Source organism: Chamaea fasciata, unplaced genomic scaffold, assembly GCF_029207755.1.
Source record: "Chamaea fasciata isolate MVZ Bird 193981 ecotype frontalis unplaced genomic scaffold, bChaFas1.0.hap1 SCAF_42, whole genome shotgun sequence".
Taxonomy (NCBI): domain Eukaryota; kingdom Metazoa; phylum Chordata; class Aves; order Passeriformes; family Sylviidae; genus Chamaea; species Chamaea fasciata.
Window position 1 is genome coordinate 748,849 of NW_027094127.1, and position 17,788 is coordinate 766,636.

Here is a 17,788-nt window from a genome sequence, read left to right on the forward strand (position 1 = left end):
GATTGTTGGGGGTTGGGTTTGTTCCTTCTTTCTCTGGGGAATTTTTTCCCCACGGGTTGCCAAGGGGACCGGGTGTTGGATACTTGAGAGTGCTTGGCTGAAACAAAGAGGTAGACAAAAGGTAGAGGGGGGAGATAACGCAGGTAGAGGACAGGGCTTGAGGCAGCGGCGTGCTCTTCTTCTTCCGGCGTTCGGGAGACGTGTGTCGGCCGCTCCTCGAAGATCTCAGCCGCCGCAAAGCACGCGGAGCAGAAGCTGGGCCGCTTTTCTGCCTCGCCTTCGAGCTTCTTCGGCGCTGCTCGTCTTGCTGCAGCGTGACCCTGCACCCCCTGCGCTGCCGGGACATCCTGCCCCTGCCTGCCGGGACACCCTGCCATCCCAGCTACCAGCCCGGGACTTTTCCACTGTTCCAGCTTGGTGCTCTGAGGATCCTGCAGGGACACCGAAACCAAACTGCCCTGGGTTTTGTGAAACAAAGCCCTCAAGGTTCTTGGTACTGTTGTCGTTTGTCATTAATGCTGTAGTTGTTTGGTGGGGGGGGGGAGTTTTTTTTGTGTTTGTTTGCTTTGTATTACATACTAGTAAAGAACTGCTATTCCTATTTCCCAAATCTTTGCCAAAGAGCCTCTGATTGTAATTTTACCTAGCAGATACCTGTCTTCCTAAACCAAGACAATGATCTAAACCAAAACAGGGGCATTTGGTCTCCCTGGCCAATCATTTTGCTATCCTTCACATTTCCAGAAGGAAGGTATTTTTTACAACGATTGAAAACAAATAAATAAATGGAGTGACACTACTACCTGATTTGTTGGGAAATATGCACATATACTCCTGAAAGCATATTTCTCAGTCTTGGTTTCTATGATAAAAATAATAAAAAAAAAAAAAAAAAAAAAAAAAAAAAAAAAAAAACCAAAACAAAAGAAAAAAATAAAATTAAAAAAAGGGAAGAGAATCAGTTAAATGTCGAGCTTGGGGAAGGAAAACCTCAAGACAATTATCCTTTTGCTGTTAAGGTTTCTCTTAAATGAACACAAGTTGTCATTTCTTTCTTTCTGCTCTTCCACATGTAACTCATATAGGGTTTTTCAACTTCCCTTCACACTTTGTAACTTTGCAAACCAGCTGGAGCTGCATATCTTTTAGCTGTTACAGATAGAACTGTTTCCTTGGTAGGTAGAAAAGTTGAAAGTATTCTTATCCATTTTCTCACAAAGTGAGAAAAATCCATGTATGCATATACCTACTGAAGTGTCATCCTAAACACAGAATAAGAGTCCTTTGTGAAGGCAGCTCAGTTGGATCCTACAAGGAGATTTGAAATGTAAGAAAATAATTTTGGGTACCTAAACACCTTTTGTTTCTACTCAGATCTGTAAAGCTCAATAATATATACATTTTAAACCCTAAAATTTAATTCTGTTCTCTTGCCCAACTCTTTTCTGTTTGTTGAGTGAGCCATAGTGCATTGCTTTGCCTAAATGTTAGTGCATACACTCAGAGCTCATCCATTCCTCCCAACAAAATACCAAATTTCCAAGTAAGCGTGTGGAATGGGCTTAACTGTATTTAAGTGAGGCTCCAGTTAGCCTACTGAGAGAGTCAGAGGAAATACCAATGATCTGAGAACTCATCTCCTTTAAGGATGGGAAAAATAGAAACAGTAACAGAAACTGGTGTCTGACCACTTTTTTTGAAAGCCATCTTCCTGGTTACTCGTTGTAATAGAGCCCCCTAGCCCCTTCCTTTTCTATCCTAGTAGAACGGCAGAAAAGGAAGATCCTTAGGATTAGTAAGAAAGAGGACAGGAGGATAGGCAACTTTTGGGTGACACGTAGCAGAGATTTGGCCCTAGGCCAGTGAACTGGCTTGCATAGAACTCACAAAAATGAGGGGCAGGATCTCAGGCCATTGCTATTCCAAAAACGTACCCACCACAACTGGTCCATAAAGCCATCAAACTGTCTATCCTCCACTCACATATTCAGTTTTAGAAATTTAGTATCATGATTTGGAAGAGGAGGAATTTCGCCCAGCTTACCTAGGAATGAGAAATCTCTCCTTGAATGTAGGCTGTCGTCCTTCCTAAAAGTGGACCTGCGCTATCTCAGTGAAGGACCCATCAGCTACTCAAGTGGAGTACCACAAAGTCCTGTTAAACAGTATTCTCTTTAGTCCTGTATTCTAATGAATAACAAAAAGTAAGAGCCTGTTTCTTACAGATCAAGCTCCTCTGAGCACATTGCTGTATTGTAAGCTTAGACAGGTTTGGAAAAGTAAGTAGACTGCTGAGACAGCTACTAGACACCTACAGATAGGCTTAATTTTGGTCTCTAGTTATATTAACAGTTATATTTACTCCAGACTAAATGTTGCTCTCCATCTCTTCTTCACCAACAGGAGGCAGTCTCTTCTGTGTTTTGGGAATATCATGTGACTTCACATGAACTGTTGTAGCTGCCTCCTCTTGCCAGATTTCCTCAACTTTTAACTACTTTTCACAAATGTCAACAGCTGACACAGTTGGTGGTTTTAGACAAACATTCGCTGAAAACAACTCTTCTCTGTCACCTAAAGTAATACCTTTTTAAAATGATTATTTACAAGGCCATAAATCGATGTCTTCACTGAAATTTCTGGTTGAACTTCCAATACTGTTCTTTTCCTTTAGTTTACCACATAGAATTTGATTAGAGGGAGAATTGAGTTTGATAGGGAATGGCATAGAAAGAGCATAGAGTGTTAGAGGAAACAGCAACAAGTGGAGATTTGATGAAAAACCTTGAGATGATAGTGGTGAAAGTGAGGAAAATAGAAGTGGTGAAAAAAGTTTGAACTTCCTTCTCAGGAGCTGTCCTTTCCATCTCTACTCTTGTTCAAATATTCTACAGACAACTATTTTGGGTTTGAAGGACTCTTAAGAGGTGCTTCTCAGCATGCATTCTTCTCTGAGCTTCTCCACCACCATCATGCTCCTTCCCTTGTTTTCTCCTCTATGCACGACAGCCAAATCCCTGAAGCAGCAAGTGAAAGAACAAGAGGAAATGGCCTCAAGTTGGGCCACAATAGGTTTAGATAGGAAATCAAGTAAAATTTCTTTACTGGAAAGGTTGTCAAGCCCTGGCACAGACTGCTCAGGGCAATGTTGAAGTCACCATCCCCAGAGTGATCTAAATGTGTAGATGTGTTGTTTGGGGACACAGTTTAGTGATGGGCTTGTGAGCTCTGCGTAAATGCACAGACTCTATGATGTTAGAGGTCTTGTCCGACATAAATGAGTCAGTAATTCTACAATTCTGAGATGCTTGCTGGTTTTCTCTATTTTGGATGCAGGTGTGTATGAACAGCACAGTGGGTGTTTGAAACCTCCCATGGTAAAATTTGACATCCTCTGTTGGGCACAATCCACTTTAACTTGTGCCTAAGATAATTTCAGGTGCCAGCACTGAAACTAGCAAGGCAAATGTAGACATTATTTCCTATGTTCCTGTGTATAAATTTCCAGAAGAAAATCAGAGATTTTATTATCATTCATAATTACAATACAAGCAAACTCTAAATGTCAGTCAGAGCAACTGAAAAGCAGGACTTATGTGCTGAATCACTTCTGTGCTGTGAAGCTGGGAAGACATAATGCTCAGAGCTGAGAAACATAGTAAATTAAAAGAAGAAAGAAGAGATTTCAATAAAACACGATGTACTCATAATTTGAGGGACAATAGGACATCTTAGAATGACATTTACTGCTGTTTCCATAAAGTGGGAAAGCGGGGACCGGGGGGGGGGGGTGGGGGGGGGGGACGGCTGGTGTGCATGGAGAGGAAGCAGCTCTGGACTCTCAGTGATTGCAAAAGCCCACACTGTAAAAAGACCCTATTTTGGTTAACATGTTGTCCATCTTTAATGGTAATAGCTTTAATGTAACAGCTGGTTTTGATGTAATTTCTTTTCCCAGACTTCCCCCCAGACTGCTCCCTGGGTACAGGCAGGGAGGCCAGAGATCTAAAGCCAGGAGCTAAAGGATTTTTCATCATTTAACAGGCCACTTGTTGCTATGTACTCTGCAAGCTGGACAGTGCAGCCTAGCAGGACAGTGGGATCTGTTTTAATATTACATGCTTCCAAAAGTGCAACTGGGTCTGCAGAAGCAACCTGGGCATCATCATTTTGTACCTGGGGGTTGTGGGATGCAGCAAAATATCCTCAAGTAGCATGGTGATAATGGTTGTCTATATGTGCACTCGATGTTCTGACATAAACCTTCAAAACACAGTGAGGGATGGAAATGACCTAAGCAGGTAAGAAAGCAAACCTGCTGCTCTGGGTCATAATAGCTGTGCCTCAAATTACACTCTTAATTACATGAGTGTAATTGGAAGAGAATTGTTCACAATTCCTGCAAATTCCAGTCCTTTTCCACTGCTCCTGTTACACAGTCACACAAGGGTTTCTTTCCAGAATCTATGAAAAAATTAGTATAAATTGTCTGCAATCAGGACACAATGAGATACTGTCTGTAAGAACCACATGAACACGGGAAGGCTGATTTACTAGGAGTCTGAGAAAACATTGCTGACTGAGAAAATATGGGGGCTGGGTGACTTTTCCCCCTCAAAAATGGAAAAATGTCTCCTGCAACTGAAGCCAAAAATGTCAAGCTCTAGAAGTGTGATTATTTATTAAGGGAATTCTTGCCAAGAAGATCTCTTCTTTGAGGAGGATTGTATTCAGCAAATAAAACCCAGAAATATTCATATTGGTCAATTCTTTGTGCCAATAATGTTTTTACGTATCAGAACAGCTATTTGGCGTTGGTTCTAGTCCTATTAACTTTGATTCTTGACATGCACAAGGCAAAAGAGGTTAATGTTTTGCCTTTATATTATGCTCAAGGATCATGTATGTCAAGCCAAACAGAAAAGGAGCACTCAGGTAACTTGAAAGATAGCTAGTAAATCAATCAAAATTTGCTGTTTTCCTTGCTCCTTTGTTGTCAGTATTGTGGACACTGTAAGATGGTGAGACACAAAGGTAAGCGCTTTCTAGAATCTCATTTTTGTCTAAGGACCTTAATAAATCAAAAAACTACTGAAACTATCGGGAAGGGCAATTTGAGTATTCTCTCTGCCTTGAGAAAATGATGAAACCGCTTTTTTGAAACTGAAACCTCTGATTGTTTAGCCTTGTCCCAAATTCAGTTGTGCAATCGCACATTCTGGATTGGAACTCCTTCCCTAGGTCCTGCTGTGTGTGCCAGAAACTCAGGGGATGTGGAGTAGATACTCCTTGATGAAGGGTTGCTGTATTTTCATGTACTGTATTTTCTTTTTCTGAAAGAGAGGGAAGAGCTAATGGAGGTAAAACTGAACCGGTTGAGTGCACTAGGTGGTGTTCTGTCACTGTATCCCATGCATAGGATGTTTCTCCTTTTTTTTTTAAGGATGAAAAATGTAGAGAAGTCCTTTACACTCCTTTGGAGAGGACATCCATGGTACTTCACATCTGCTCAGCCTAGCTCTTACAGAGGCTCACAGGTAAGATTGGATCACAGCCAAGGAGGTTTTAGGAGTCTCTGGGATGTGTCTTCAAAGCACTGACCTCATCTGCATGAGTGGCACCTGCCTGTGACATGCTTCCCCAGCTTGAAACCCAGTAATGTTATAAGTTGTGCTATATTCTATCTGTTTGTAGGGAACTAGTGCCATAAACATAAATTCTGTGCTCTACTAACCATATATTCTCTTAATAAAATGAAGTTTTAATTGTAACTACAATTTAGTGCTGCCATTGCCAAGGATTCCTTAGAGTGTCCATTTGTCCCCTTTCTGTTGGACAGCACTTGTGACCTCAGGAATCTTCTCTGTGTATTTTTTAGGGAGAGGGTAAGCCTAGTGGGAGTTCACCATTAGAAATGAGGCTGTCTCTAAATATTCTGCCAATTCTCTATGCTTTGCATATATAAAGGTAGTAAAGAAAGGAAAATAAAATTAGTCAAAACAGACAACCCAGAGTATGAAACCTGTTTCCACATTCTTTACATAAGAAAATGTGCCTTTATTGCTTTCCATATGAAGATATAGATGTACTTCTTTTGGAAGACAGCTTTTGAAAGCTTTGCAGAACTCAGCTGCAAAATATAGACTTTGAAATGAAAGTTGGTATAAAGCAACTGATTCTTTTATATATTGCATACTTCATGTATATAATGCTGTACATATTATAAGCATGCTAGTGGGGCATTCTATTTTCAGCACACTCAACTCTGACTTTGTTGCTCAAACAGCTAGTGGTTAATAATACAGATTTTTGAGGGTTTGTATGTCACCAGATTGTTTCTGAAATTTGAAATGATCTAATGAAAAGATCTTCATTAACATATACTTTTGCCTATCATTTTGAAAACAGATCCATGCCCAAATCTAATATCTACAAGGCTTCCCTTTTATCTCCCTCCTCAAAAGTTCCATCATTCATTTAAAATAAAGTCATACCCTCCAATAGGAATTTTTTATTGTAGTTGATATTACACTCTGTATGAACTAATATACTATGGGATTAAAAAACACAAGGACTAATATGCAGGAAAATTTTTTTCTTCTACTTCTATGCAAGAAATAAATTTAGTTGAATTTTTGTTCTTCTGAAGTTCTTTTCTTTCAAGAGGAAAATAAGGAACATACATTCCACTATTTACACTCTCTTACATGTACTTTCCACATACAACTACCTTCTGAAAAAGTACATGTGAAGAGCTGCCCTTTTACTGAGTGAACTAAGGTCATCCACTCTGCCTTTGTCTGCTATTGAATAAATCACATCTTTCTTTTATGCAATGATGTGGAAGCTGCATCCCTTGATTTTGAAGGTATTTGCCACTGATCCTTTCTAATTTATCCTGGAAGATTGCTGAGCAGTAGTTTTCTAAACTCTAGTTTTCACTGCTGAAAAGGGACAAGACAAGCTTTCCTAGAAGTTGGGGAGAATTCTGGCAAAATTCTCCTGGCAGTCCAAGCTTCCTTCCAGCACATCTTTGTTGAAATGAATGAACAGGTTTGGAGGACATGGAAGAGGAAAGAGGGGAGGAAAAGGGACATTTCACAGTTTTTTGTCTGTCACAATGATCAGTTCTGCCTACTGAGATGAATATCCAAAAACAGTGGACCATAAAATAAACATAATAGCTCAAAACCATTTACAATCACCAACCAATTGTCTATTACGCATCTCTTTCAGTTCATGAGATCTACCTCAGAGTGGGGGGCTATTTCTAAATTCTAGGTCATATTTAACCATCAATTTCAGTCCACCAATTTCAAAGGGATGGAAGTAATACAAGGTAAAAGTTAGGAAACTGAAAGGAACAGCAAGCTAAAAGTTAAGAAAAGTCCCTGCACCATGTATCAAAAAGATGCTGTGAAGACAAGGTGGGGAAACTCCCTAAAAATGTGTGATTGTATTTCTCAGTGCTATAATCCCAGTTTTGGGAAACTGTTTCATGCTGCATTACAAATTCCAAACATGTATTTTGATATTTGGAAATTTGTTTATTGTGCTGTTTTTTTTAAAAAGAGATTATTTTATTTTATTTTATTTTATTTTATTTTATTTTATTTTATTTTATTTTATTTTATTTTATTTTATTTTATTCTGTTTTTAAAGTGAAAGAATAATCTACCACCTCTGTTGAAAACTAATCAGAAAGGTGCTGGCTATAGACAACAAGCTTGATTCAAAAGAAAATATTCAAATGAATACTTTGAATATTTACAGACTGCTTTGAGTTTTATTACTCCAGTTGAAATGTAATCAAAGTATTTAGAATTAGTGGCTTCAAACATAAGTGTAAAATTGAGGAATTTTAAAGTTAAAACTAGAAAGTTACATATTCTGCAGTGCCTAGCACAGTCTGGGTGTGTCCTTATATGATTCAGAAAGATGTCATGTTCATGACTTGTACTAAATTGTCCTGCTCATGTGGTTTTAAACATGTTGAAGGGAGGGGTTACTATTTTTTGCTTACCAGCCTATCATTCCTCATGTGGTTTGTAAAGAAGTGCAGTCACTCTTGGAGCTAGTAATCCTGACTTTTGTTTGTGTTCCTCTCCCAGTCAAGACAACTGGCAGAGGGACTATTAAGGACAGCAGCCAGGCTGGGACATGTAAATTAGCTTCCTCCTGTTATCTCTGACACCCATTGGGTACAGGCTACACATCTGCCTACCATCAGCTTTAATTCAAGTTCATCATGCCCAGAGACAGCATCCTCCAGAATGAAGAAAAAACTGGCCTGCTGCCAGCACCCTTTGTTCCTTCCATCTGGGTAGAACAGGACTACCTAGGATTAGCCAACACTTAGGTTCTCTGAACTGATCAGTTCAGTCAAATTACTGTGCAAAGTAAATTGATCCTCCCAAACAAAAGGGTCTGCCAGTGGGGAGGTACCTGAGAAAGCAGCATGCCTGTGTAAACAGTTCTGTCCTTTGCCACAGTGTGGAGTGTGTCAGCACCATACGCTGCCACTATGTATTTATTAAGTGACAGATTAACTCATCTCAGCATTTGGGACCCTGTTTCCAGCTGTGAGGATGATTGATGGGCTGACTACTGCTTCAGTCTTGGAAGTTATTTCCTTCATTGAACAGAGCCAAGAAGACAGGAAATTGCCCCCTTTGGAAATGCTAATCTCACCACTCCTTCAAAGACCAACCATAGCAGTTTCTTCCAGGCAAAGTCTTAAAAGTGGTACATTACACATCAAATGCATACGAATTAGAAATTTCTTTTCAAGGCTCTATCATTTATTAAGGGTCTTCCTTTCCATATATTCATCATGCCCCACTTCACCCCTTAATTACAGTACAGTACTTTCTACTAATTGTGAGAAAGTCCATGGTAGGCAGGATCTGCATTAACTTCTGCACCCTCTGAGATGTAGTTCAGGGTCAGGTAGAAAGGAGGCAGATGGGCCCCAATTCTTAGGGACATGGCCTTCAAGGAACAAAGACATGTTCCTTTTGTTCCCACCGGCAATGTTTCTTAAGGGAATGCCCCATGAAAAGTACATTTCATTAGTGTATTGCTTTGGCAAATCTCATGTCCACAAGACCTTGCACCCACACTGGTAAGGGAGTCACGGTTTCCCTACTGCTGTTGAATAGGGTCTCACTACCAGCCATTTATCTCCTGGTAACTTCTAGTGGGAAGATATCAATAAATCTTAAAACGGACTCTCGGCCATGGATCAGAGAATTTGGCCTGTCCAAACTGCTCTATCTTGACTCAGACCACGATCATTTTTTTTTTACCTTGTCTGATTCTTTACTTGTTGGGAAGTGAAATTCAGGTTTACCAAATTTCTGTAAAATGGTTTGTTCTACCTACCTTGATTTTTTTTTGCAACAGCTTCTAAAGCTCCTAACAAGTGACTACATTTTTATGAAACGAGGAACATTTTGGGATGCAGATAAAACCAATTTAAAGCTTCAGATACTTCCTTAATCACCCTTTTAATGCTTAAAAGATGAACGTGCCTATTTTGTTTTAACTTGAAGTAATAATTTCAGTGTATAGGAAATGATTTTGGTTTTTTTTTGGAGGGAAAAAGAACCTCTGGTTCTCTTTGTCTGTCCTGTGCAAAGAAAGTAGACCTTGTTTAAGTTAGGATAAAATATTCATTCAAAGATTTAATATTTTCCTTGGTTTTGTTGGAACTTAATTTCAATCAAGATTTTTCTGCCAGTACTAAGTGAAAAAGAATGAAACATCCTTATCTTTTAAAAGGAACATTAAAGGAAGCACCATCTCATTTCCCTTCATATTTCACTTTTTAAAATAATTACACCAGACATTAAAACCAAAGTTAAAACAGATGCTAGCACATATGTGTGTTGTCTGCAAGCAAGTTCCAAGTTTGGATTTGCTAAAAATAAAACTTTAATGAGCAGATATACTTGCCAAATTTGTGGTCACTCTAAGAGATTACACTCATTTGTACTTTAGAAATTCTCTGGTGTAAGACCAAGAACCCATTTCAGGACATCCTAGGAAAAACTTTCCACTTGGCATAACCTTCACCTTAAGATGCACCAGCAACACCATCAGATGAGACTCGCATGAACTCCAGAGACCACTCCAGTGATTTGGGCTGGCAGCCAATTTATTCTAACTTGTGCACCTGTCTACTAGAAAAAAAAGAATCCACACATCTTTCGTTTACACGCCCCTTCTAAAATGCCACATTGACAGGAATATTATCTACATTTTTATAGGTAAGATTAAATATTTGCATGTGACCTGTGGACATGGTGAGACCACAGCTAAACAGAGTCCTGCCTCATCCCAGCAGCAGTCTTGGTCCAAGCCTTTGCTCTCGGTGTTTGTAGCAAAAACTATACCTGTCTTGTAACAGCTCACCTTGATTGTGTCTGGGCAGTGGATGTTTTTACAGGACATCTACCTGCTGAAACATCCCTTGCTGGGATTTCTAGAATAAAAGAGTTTGATTTCTTCTAATTTATTGCACAGTCATGGAAATAATTGGGAAAGGTAATGGAATTATTTCCCATTCCTCTGAACATTCTGCAGGGATTTTTTTATCCAAACCAGATAATTGACTAAGTCAACATAGCATTAAACTTCTATTTTTAGCCCTCAAGTCCTTGTAAACATGATGTGGTGACAGGAGCAGTTTTTCCAGCTGTGTTAATAATAAAAAATAACAGCAAAAAACCCTCCCAACAAATCAACACAATCTAAGAACCCCCAAATTAAAAAAAGGCATTTTGCTTGGCCTAGAGACTGAACAAAAATAGTCCCACACTTGAGAAGCAGGTACATAAAGATAGCTTACAAATGAGGTGGAGAAATGAGGAGTTCCTTTAATGTATTTATATATATCTGCTGTCTTGGTTTGGGGAGACAGGCATCTGCCAGGTAATAAAAAGAAAACAACTGGAGTTTCCTTTGGAATGGAGAGTGTAAACTACACCCTCCACCCCTTTTTTCTTATTTTTCAATTATAAATTTACAATCAGAGGCTCTTAGGCAAAGATTTGGGAAATAGGAATAGCAGTTCTTTACTAGAATGTATTACAAAGCAAACAAACACAAAAAACCCCTACCAAACAACTACAGCATTAGTAACAAACAAAAACAGTACTAAGAACCTTGAGGGCTTTGTTTCACAAAACCCAGGGCAGTTTGGTTTCGGTGTTCCTGCAGGATCCTCAGAGCACCAAGCTGAAAGAGTGGAAAAGTCCTGGGCTGGTCGCTGGGATGGCAGGGTGTCCCGGCAGGCAGGGGCAGGATGTCCCAGCAGGGCAGGGGGTGCAGGGTCACACTGCAGCAAGACGAGCAGCGCCGAAGGAGCTGAAGGCGAGGCAAGGCCGGCCCAGCTCCCGCGGGTGGCAGAGAAAACTCCGGATTCAGGCCGAACGGGTGATAGTAGATTTCCAGGACTGGATCCCTTTGGCCACAGTGAAACTCTTCCAGCCAGCAACAGCCTTTCTCTCTCTCCCCGAACGCCGAACGCCGGAAAAAGAACAGCCCGCAGCTGCCTCAAGCTCTGTCTTTTACCTGCCTTATCTCCCTCTTCCAACTTTGTCCACCTCTTTGTTTCAGTTAAGGACTCTCCAACTCTCCAGCACTTGGTCTCCTTGGTAACTTCTGGAGAAAAAATTCTTTAGAGAAAGAAGGAACAAACCTAACTCCCAACATCTGCACATGTATGTACAAATACATGTTTACACATGTGTATCTCTAAATTTGAGTATGTGTGCATTTATTCCATTTATATCCACAAATATATCTATATAGAAATAATGTGATGACTTAACATCTTGCCTGTGAGAGGGGAATAAATGGCAGAGCACTTTTTTCGAGCACTGATGCTTGACAATGCTGCATTACTTTGAATTGGGAACTGACAGACCCACACATCCCTGCAAGTGTCAATGTTATAATGAAGAAACGTGATTATGTTATCTGTGTCAGGTAGAGGTTTGGCCAATCACTCAACGCTCATCTTCTTTCATCACATATTAGCTTTGTTGTGTTTTAGGTGCTTTATTTTCAGCGGCAACACCATGTTGATCAAACTACAACTCTCATTCCATTTAGTGAGGAATAGAACAGCCTTCTGTTCTCAATTTAGGCATCTTAAAAGCATTCTTGAAATACAAAATCCTCTGTCAGCTGGGCTGAACAGCATGATAATAATGTTATTTTTCTTTCTAACACAAGATCAAAGCTTCAGACAAGGTGGCATATATCTTGGATATTCAGCCTCTAAAATTCAGGTCCGTTGAACCCAGAGATCGCTTGTTGCTGATTTTAGAGTGTAAATTTGCTTGTGAAGGAAGCATCCAGTTCCATGGCAGTATTTAACCACTGTCCTAAGTTCATGTACCACTGAGTACTTTGCTAAAATGTGAGGGATTTTCCTCTGATGTACTGTCATTTGTTTTAGTACAGAAAATGAGCATGAAGCCAAGGCTCTGCAAGATCTGCAGAGAAAGCAGAAATACCGAAGAATTGTCAATCCAGCTCTCTTCAGCCTAGCTTTTAAATTTACAGGGAGGAATTAATATTTGCCTTCTTTCCACTCCTTACATTGTAACTGTTCTGCATAAATCTAGGAGAGGCTCTAACCTCAAGTTATTAGCAGTCACTGGGCAATTTACTCCTGCTTTCCTTCTCCCCTTCCCCAGCTCCATAAAAACATTGTATTTCCCTCTTACAGTGCCAAAGTGCCTAACCAATGCATAAGAAGGCTCTAAGCGTGGATTTGGCCTCCAAAATACTGTGTTGGTCTGGCCTGGGAGGACATGAAATGCCTCAACATTCACTGCAAGAACTTCTGCTCATGACCAATTGTCCGATTAGATATTAATGTCTCCTCACAAACTGCAAGAACTGCGGTCATTGAGTTGCTGTCTTCCAGAAGGGCTGCAGGCAGATCTGAATCTGGATTCCTTCTCTCATCTAAGAATTTCTCATCACCAGAGATGACAGAAGAATCACCTGAACCCTCTGTCTGAAGACTCGATGAGTACAGGAGAAAATCTTTGAGCAGCCATTGAAAGTGAGAGCTGTTTTAAATCCCCAAATCAGCCAAGCAGAAATAAAAGGAATCATGACAGAAATAAAAGGAATCATGTTTCCCATGGCAAGATTCTGAACTGATGGAATGTAAAACTTTTCACTTGAATTAGTGCAAGAGCACTTGAGGGCAATAGTCTGGAGAAAGAAAGCATTTTTCATTGGAGTAACAGAAGGGAGAAGGGGCACTTCTCACCATGCTAACTGGAAAAGCAAACTCACTGATTTTCCTCACTGAACTGGTCAAGAGCTTTCTTTCCTGCTTTAGTTAATTTAAACATGACACTTTTGTGGCTCCACTGCATTGCACACAGATGGAATGCTTTTGTTAAAGTGAAAAGAGAATTGTTTACTTGACAGCCTGATTAACCTCAGCTATCATGAAGAGACTGCTTACATTACGCTTAATGGAAGTTTCATTCCTTTTGTCCCTTCATCTTTTCCCTTTATCTGAGTTTTGTTAGAGTCTTAATACTCCTGTCATTTACAGGAATGTCCTGGGCACAGAAAAGCTGCCTCAGAAAAATAGCACATCACCTTTTCTTCCCTGCTGTGCAGCCCCCTATGAAAGCTCCTGGGACTCTTCAGGGGGTGCCTTAAAAATAGGAGAAAAAAGCAGGATGTGGACAGGAGGGAATGACAGAAGCCTGCATACATGTTAAGTGCTATTTATTAAAGTGAATCCCCAGTGAACACAGCCCCTATATACATGAAAGCACAGAGGATTAATGACAATCGCCTCAGCAATGATAGAAGCAACAAGTGGCCTTCCTCCACTGGCCTTGATATTACCTGTCAGACTCAGTGCAGCACACATACACACATACACTCACCGTATACGAAGCAGCCTTGCCCTGGACCTTGTGACTGAGGTGTGTGGGTGCAAATTATGTTGAACCTTGGATTTCATTATCCACAGGGCAAAGTGATAAGTCACAGAATCGCAGAATCCCTAGGTCAGAAGAGATTTTCGAGATCATTGAGTCCAACCCAGCCTTAACACCTCGACTAAAGCAAGGCACCAAGTGCCACACCCAGTCTTTCTTTAAACACATCCAGGCATGGTGACTCCACCATCCTGAGCAGACCATACCAATACTTTATCACCCTTTGTGTAAAAAGCTTTATTATAATATCCAGCCTATATTTCCCTTGGCACAGCTTGAGACTGTGTCCTTTTATGCTGCCTGTCAGTTGCTGCCTGTGTGTCAAGCCCCTGCATGTGCTTTCTTACTCTCAAGATGAGAGAAACTGAATTGGGGTAGGAAAAGGAGGCTGAGCTCCAGAAACGCTGCCCTGTGAGCTTGTCCATCTTTCTGCTGGTCATCACTTCAATGGATGGGCTGATGCACTCATCAAGAGCATTTCATGTGACCTGGCTGCAGGAGCAGGCTAAAAGTTGCTTTTACCACACTGTTGAAATAGACAATTTTGCACGTGGAGGTTAACAGCCCTTGGATGTTTTGGCCATGTTTATCCAAATGCCTGCTCATTAATTAATTCAGTGGGAAGATCTACAGTGAGCTATTGCCAGGTCTTCCATGGCCTCAGAAAAACGCTTCATGAAAAGCACCTCAATAAAGGGCACACTCTCTTTCTGTTGGAAGGTGTGCAGTTGTCTAGGAAATTGCTGTGATATATTGGTATTCATGCCCCCAAAAACGTGAGAGTCCTATTTTCATGCCTGTTCCTCTGCTGCATTTTTCCCTTTTCCCACTGAGTTTGTTTCAGCACTGTCTTGGGCACCAGCAGGTGCAAGAGCAGTTCACACCCTGAACATGAAACCTCCCGTCTCCTGCTACCCTTCCTTTGACAGCTGAGCAGGAAAGAGTGGTTACCCACAGATGGGAAATGAAGGTGTGTTGCCATCTCCCCCATCCTCTGAGATGGCAAGACATGGAAAGATGACCCATCCTAAGCTTTTGTGAGAACTTTGAGTTCCCCTTATGAGACACTGTACAGACACATGTTTCAGAACTAATGTAGAAACAATTTAAGCTAAAAGACCTAGGCAACTTCTGGAGAAATCTGGCATGAAAAGATTTTGACAATTTATTCTACCTTTGTGCTTTCTTTTGTTTTCAGCCCAAAGTTAAAGAGATTACGAACAATTTCCCCTCACAGAATAGCTGAACATTTCCAGTTTCCTGTGACCCATCCCTTCTCTCATCACTATACCAATAAATGCCCCCACCGTTTGATTAGGTGTTTCCAGCCCTATGCTACCAGAAGTAGTGAGATTGAGAATAACTGGAGACTTTGAATTAAAAGATTAGTGGAAACAAATTGTAATGAAAGACATCAACAGAATTTTGAACCTTGATTTCATTTTACACATGGGAACTGGAATTGCTTTAGTGGAGGAAAGTATAATTTTTTTTGAGAGTTAAGACTTAGCAGTCCCCAGAGCAGGACAATAGGGGGCCACTGTGCCAAAGTGTCAGTCCAGCTCTTTAGGCCTGAAGACAGGAAAAAAATTTTTAAAAATTCACAGTGGAAACACAGACAAGCTTTTTTCATCTGTCTGTATAGAAGAAAGAATTACTACTTCAATTTCTATCTGAAACTTCAGGAACAGGCTTAATGGGACTCTGCACCAGAACTTGTCTCTCTGAAGAGGAATTTGCTGCCTCCAGGGTCAGGAATGCGGGAGAGGGTGGAGGAGTGTTCTGTAGTTGTCCTTGTGGACTTTCAAGGGTGAATCCAGGCTAGGAAGAGCATTAATTCGAAAGAAAAGTAATGGAAAAGTAGCTACAAAAATGAAGATAGATTTGCCTCTGAATCCTAATGTCTTTATCCTTGGGGATTTTGATTCCATTACAAATATTAGCAAAGATCAAGGGCATATTATTTCAGGGCAAGTCTGATTAGAAAGAAGTTAATTCAACAAAAGTGGAAATCAGCTAAAGAATTTAAAATTGATGTGAGAAATGCAATGGAATTTTCAGATCCTTTAGGAATCTTCTCACACTTGACTTGTTCCTTCAAGGAACCTCTTGTACCTTTTAAACCCAAACCAACTCTCTCCTCTTATCCTCCTGGATCCTCCTAGGCCTTTCCTCTGCACATTTTGCCTTTGATACTCTTTCAGAATATCTTCTCCCCTTCCTACCATGCTTTTTTGGAGGCACAAAATGCTGCCTATTATCTATCCAGACCACCAAGAAAAGATGGAGAGCATTCTTCCCATTGCTTATTTTAGCGTCCCCTTCTGCCTTTCACGTTGTCTATTTTTACTGCCTCTGCCAGTAGGGAAGACTCGGACAGATGGCAAGTACTGGATTTTTAATGAGGAATGGATGTGTATGGCAAACCAAACCTCACCTCAGAGTCAGAGTGGCATCCAAGGAGATGTTCTTAAGAAAATCCTCATCAATGAAAATTAAAGGAGGATGGTTTACCCATTTTCTAAAATTAAGGTGGTTTTTTACATCTATTCTTCATTGGCTGTTGAACTGATGCATCTCAAGTGAGAAAAGAAACAAAAAAGACAATTTGGCCATGCAGATGGAGTCGACAATGGGAAAGAGAGACATGAGATGAGACTAGTTTCAAATTTCTTTCTTACCTACTTGTCCAAAGAGACAAAGCTCATGTTTTCACAGGTTAAGAGGCATGCCTGCACCTGTGCATCTGTGTATCTTCCTTCCTAATATTCTTTCAGTGACATTGCAGACTGCATTGTCTGAAGCTATTATATTTCTAGAAGGTTTATGAAAAAGCCTTCTGAAGTTCTACTAAGTCAAGTACAAAGTCAGGCACTTGAGCCAAGGCAATCCGAAGCACAAATTACAGGCTGTGAGGAGACTAGATTAAGAGCAGCCCAAGAAGAAGGACTTAGGAGTGTTGGTGGATGAGAAGCCCAACATGTGAGCTCCCAGATTAGAAAGCCTCTGTCGCTGGCGGCAGCCAAAGAAATGGGACCAAAGCAGGTTGAGGGAAGGCATTCTGTCCTTCTACTACCCTCGCATGAAACCCCACTGGGTCCGTTTCTGGGCCCTTCAGAATAAGAAGGACATCACCTTGTTGGATCACGTCCAGAGCAGGTCATAGGGCTTGGAGCAGCTCTCCTGTGAGGAACGGTTGTCAGGCGTTGTTCCGAATGGAGAAGAGAAGGCTCTGGAAAGATCTCAGAGTACCTTCCAGCAACTAAAAGTGCTATAAGAGAACTGGAGAGGGACTTTTGATGAAGGCCTGGAGTGATAGGATAAGGAAGAATGTTTTCAAACTGAAAGAGGCCAGGGCATTATTAGATGTTTGAAAGAAATTCCTCTCTGTGAAGGTGGTGAAGCACCGGCACAGGTTGCTCAGAAAAGCTGTGGATGCCCCATCCTGGAAGTGTTCAAGGCCAACTTGCATGAGGCTTTAGGGAATCCGGTCTAGTGGAAAGGGTCCCTGCCCATGGCATGTGGGTCACACGGGGAGATCTTTAGGGTGTCTTCCAACTCAGACTGTCCAATGATCCCGTGAAGCAAAATCTTACTATCTGCTTGCCTTGCTTTGACTCCGTTCCTAACTGGCCTCTGCTGAACCCCACTGGCCCCTTTGTCTAACTATGCACAGCAGCTTTTGCTGTCATGGTAAACAGATGGTTTGATGAGCAAGGTCCTGCAATCATATCTAGCAGAGCAGACTGCACACACTCTTCCTCCTCTTCCTCTGTAGTTAAAATCAAGAATATAAAGGC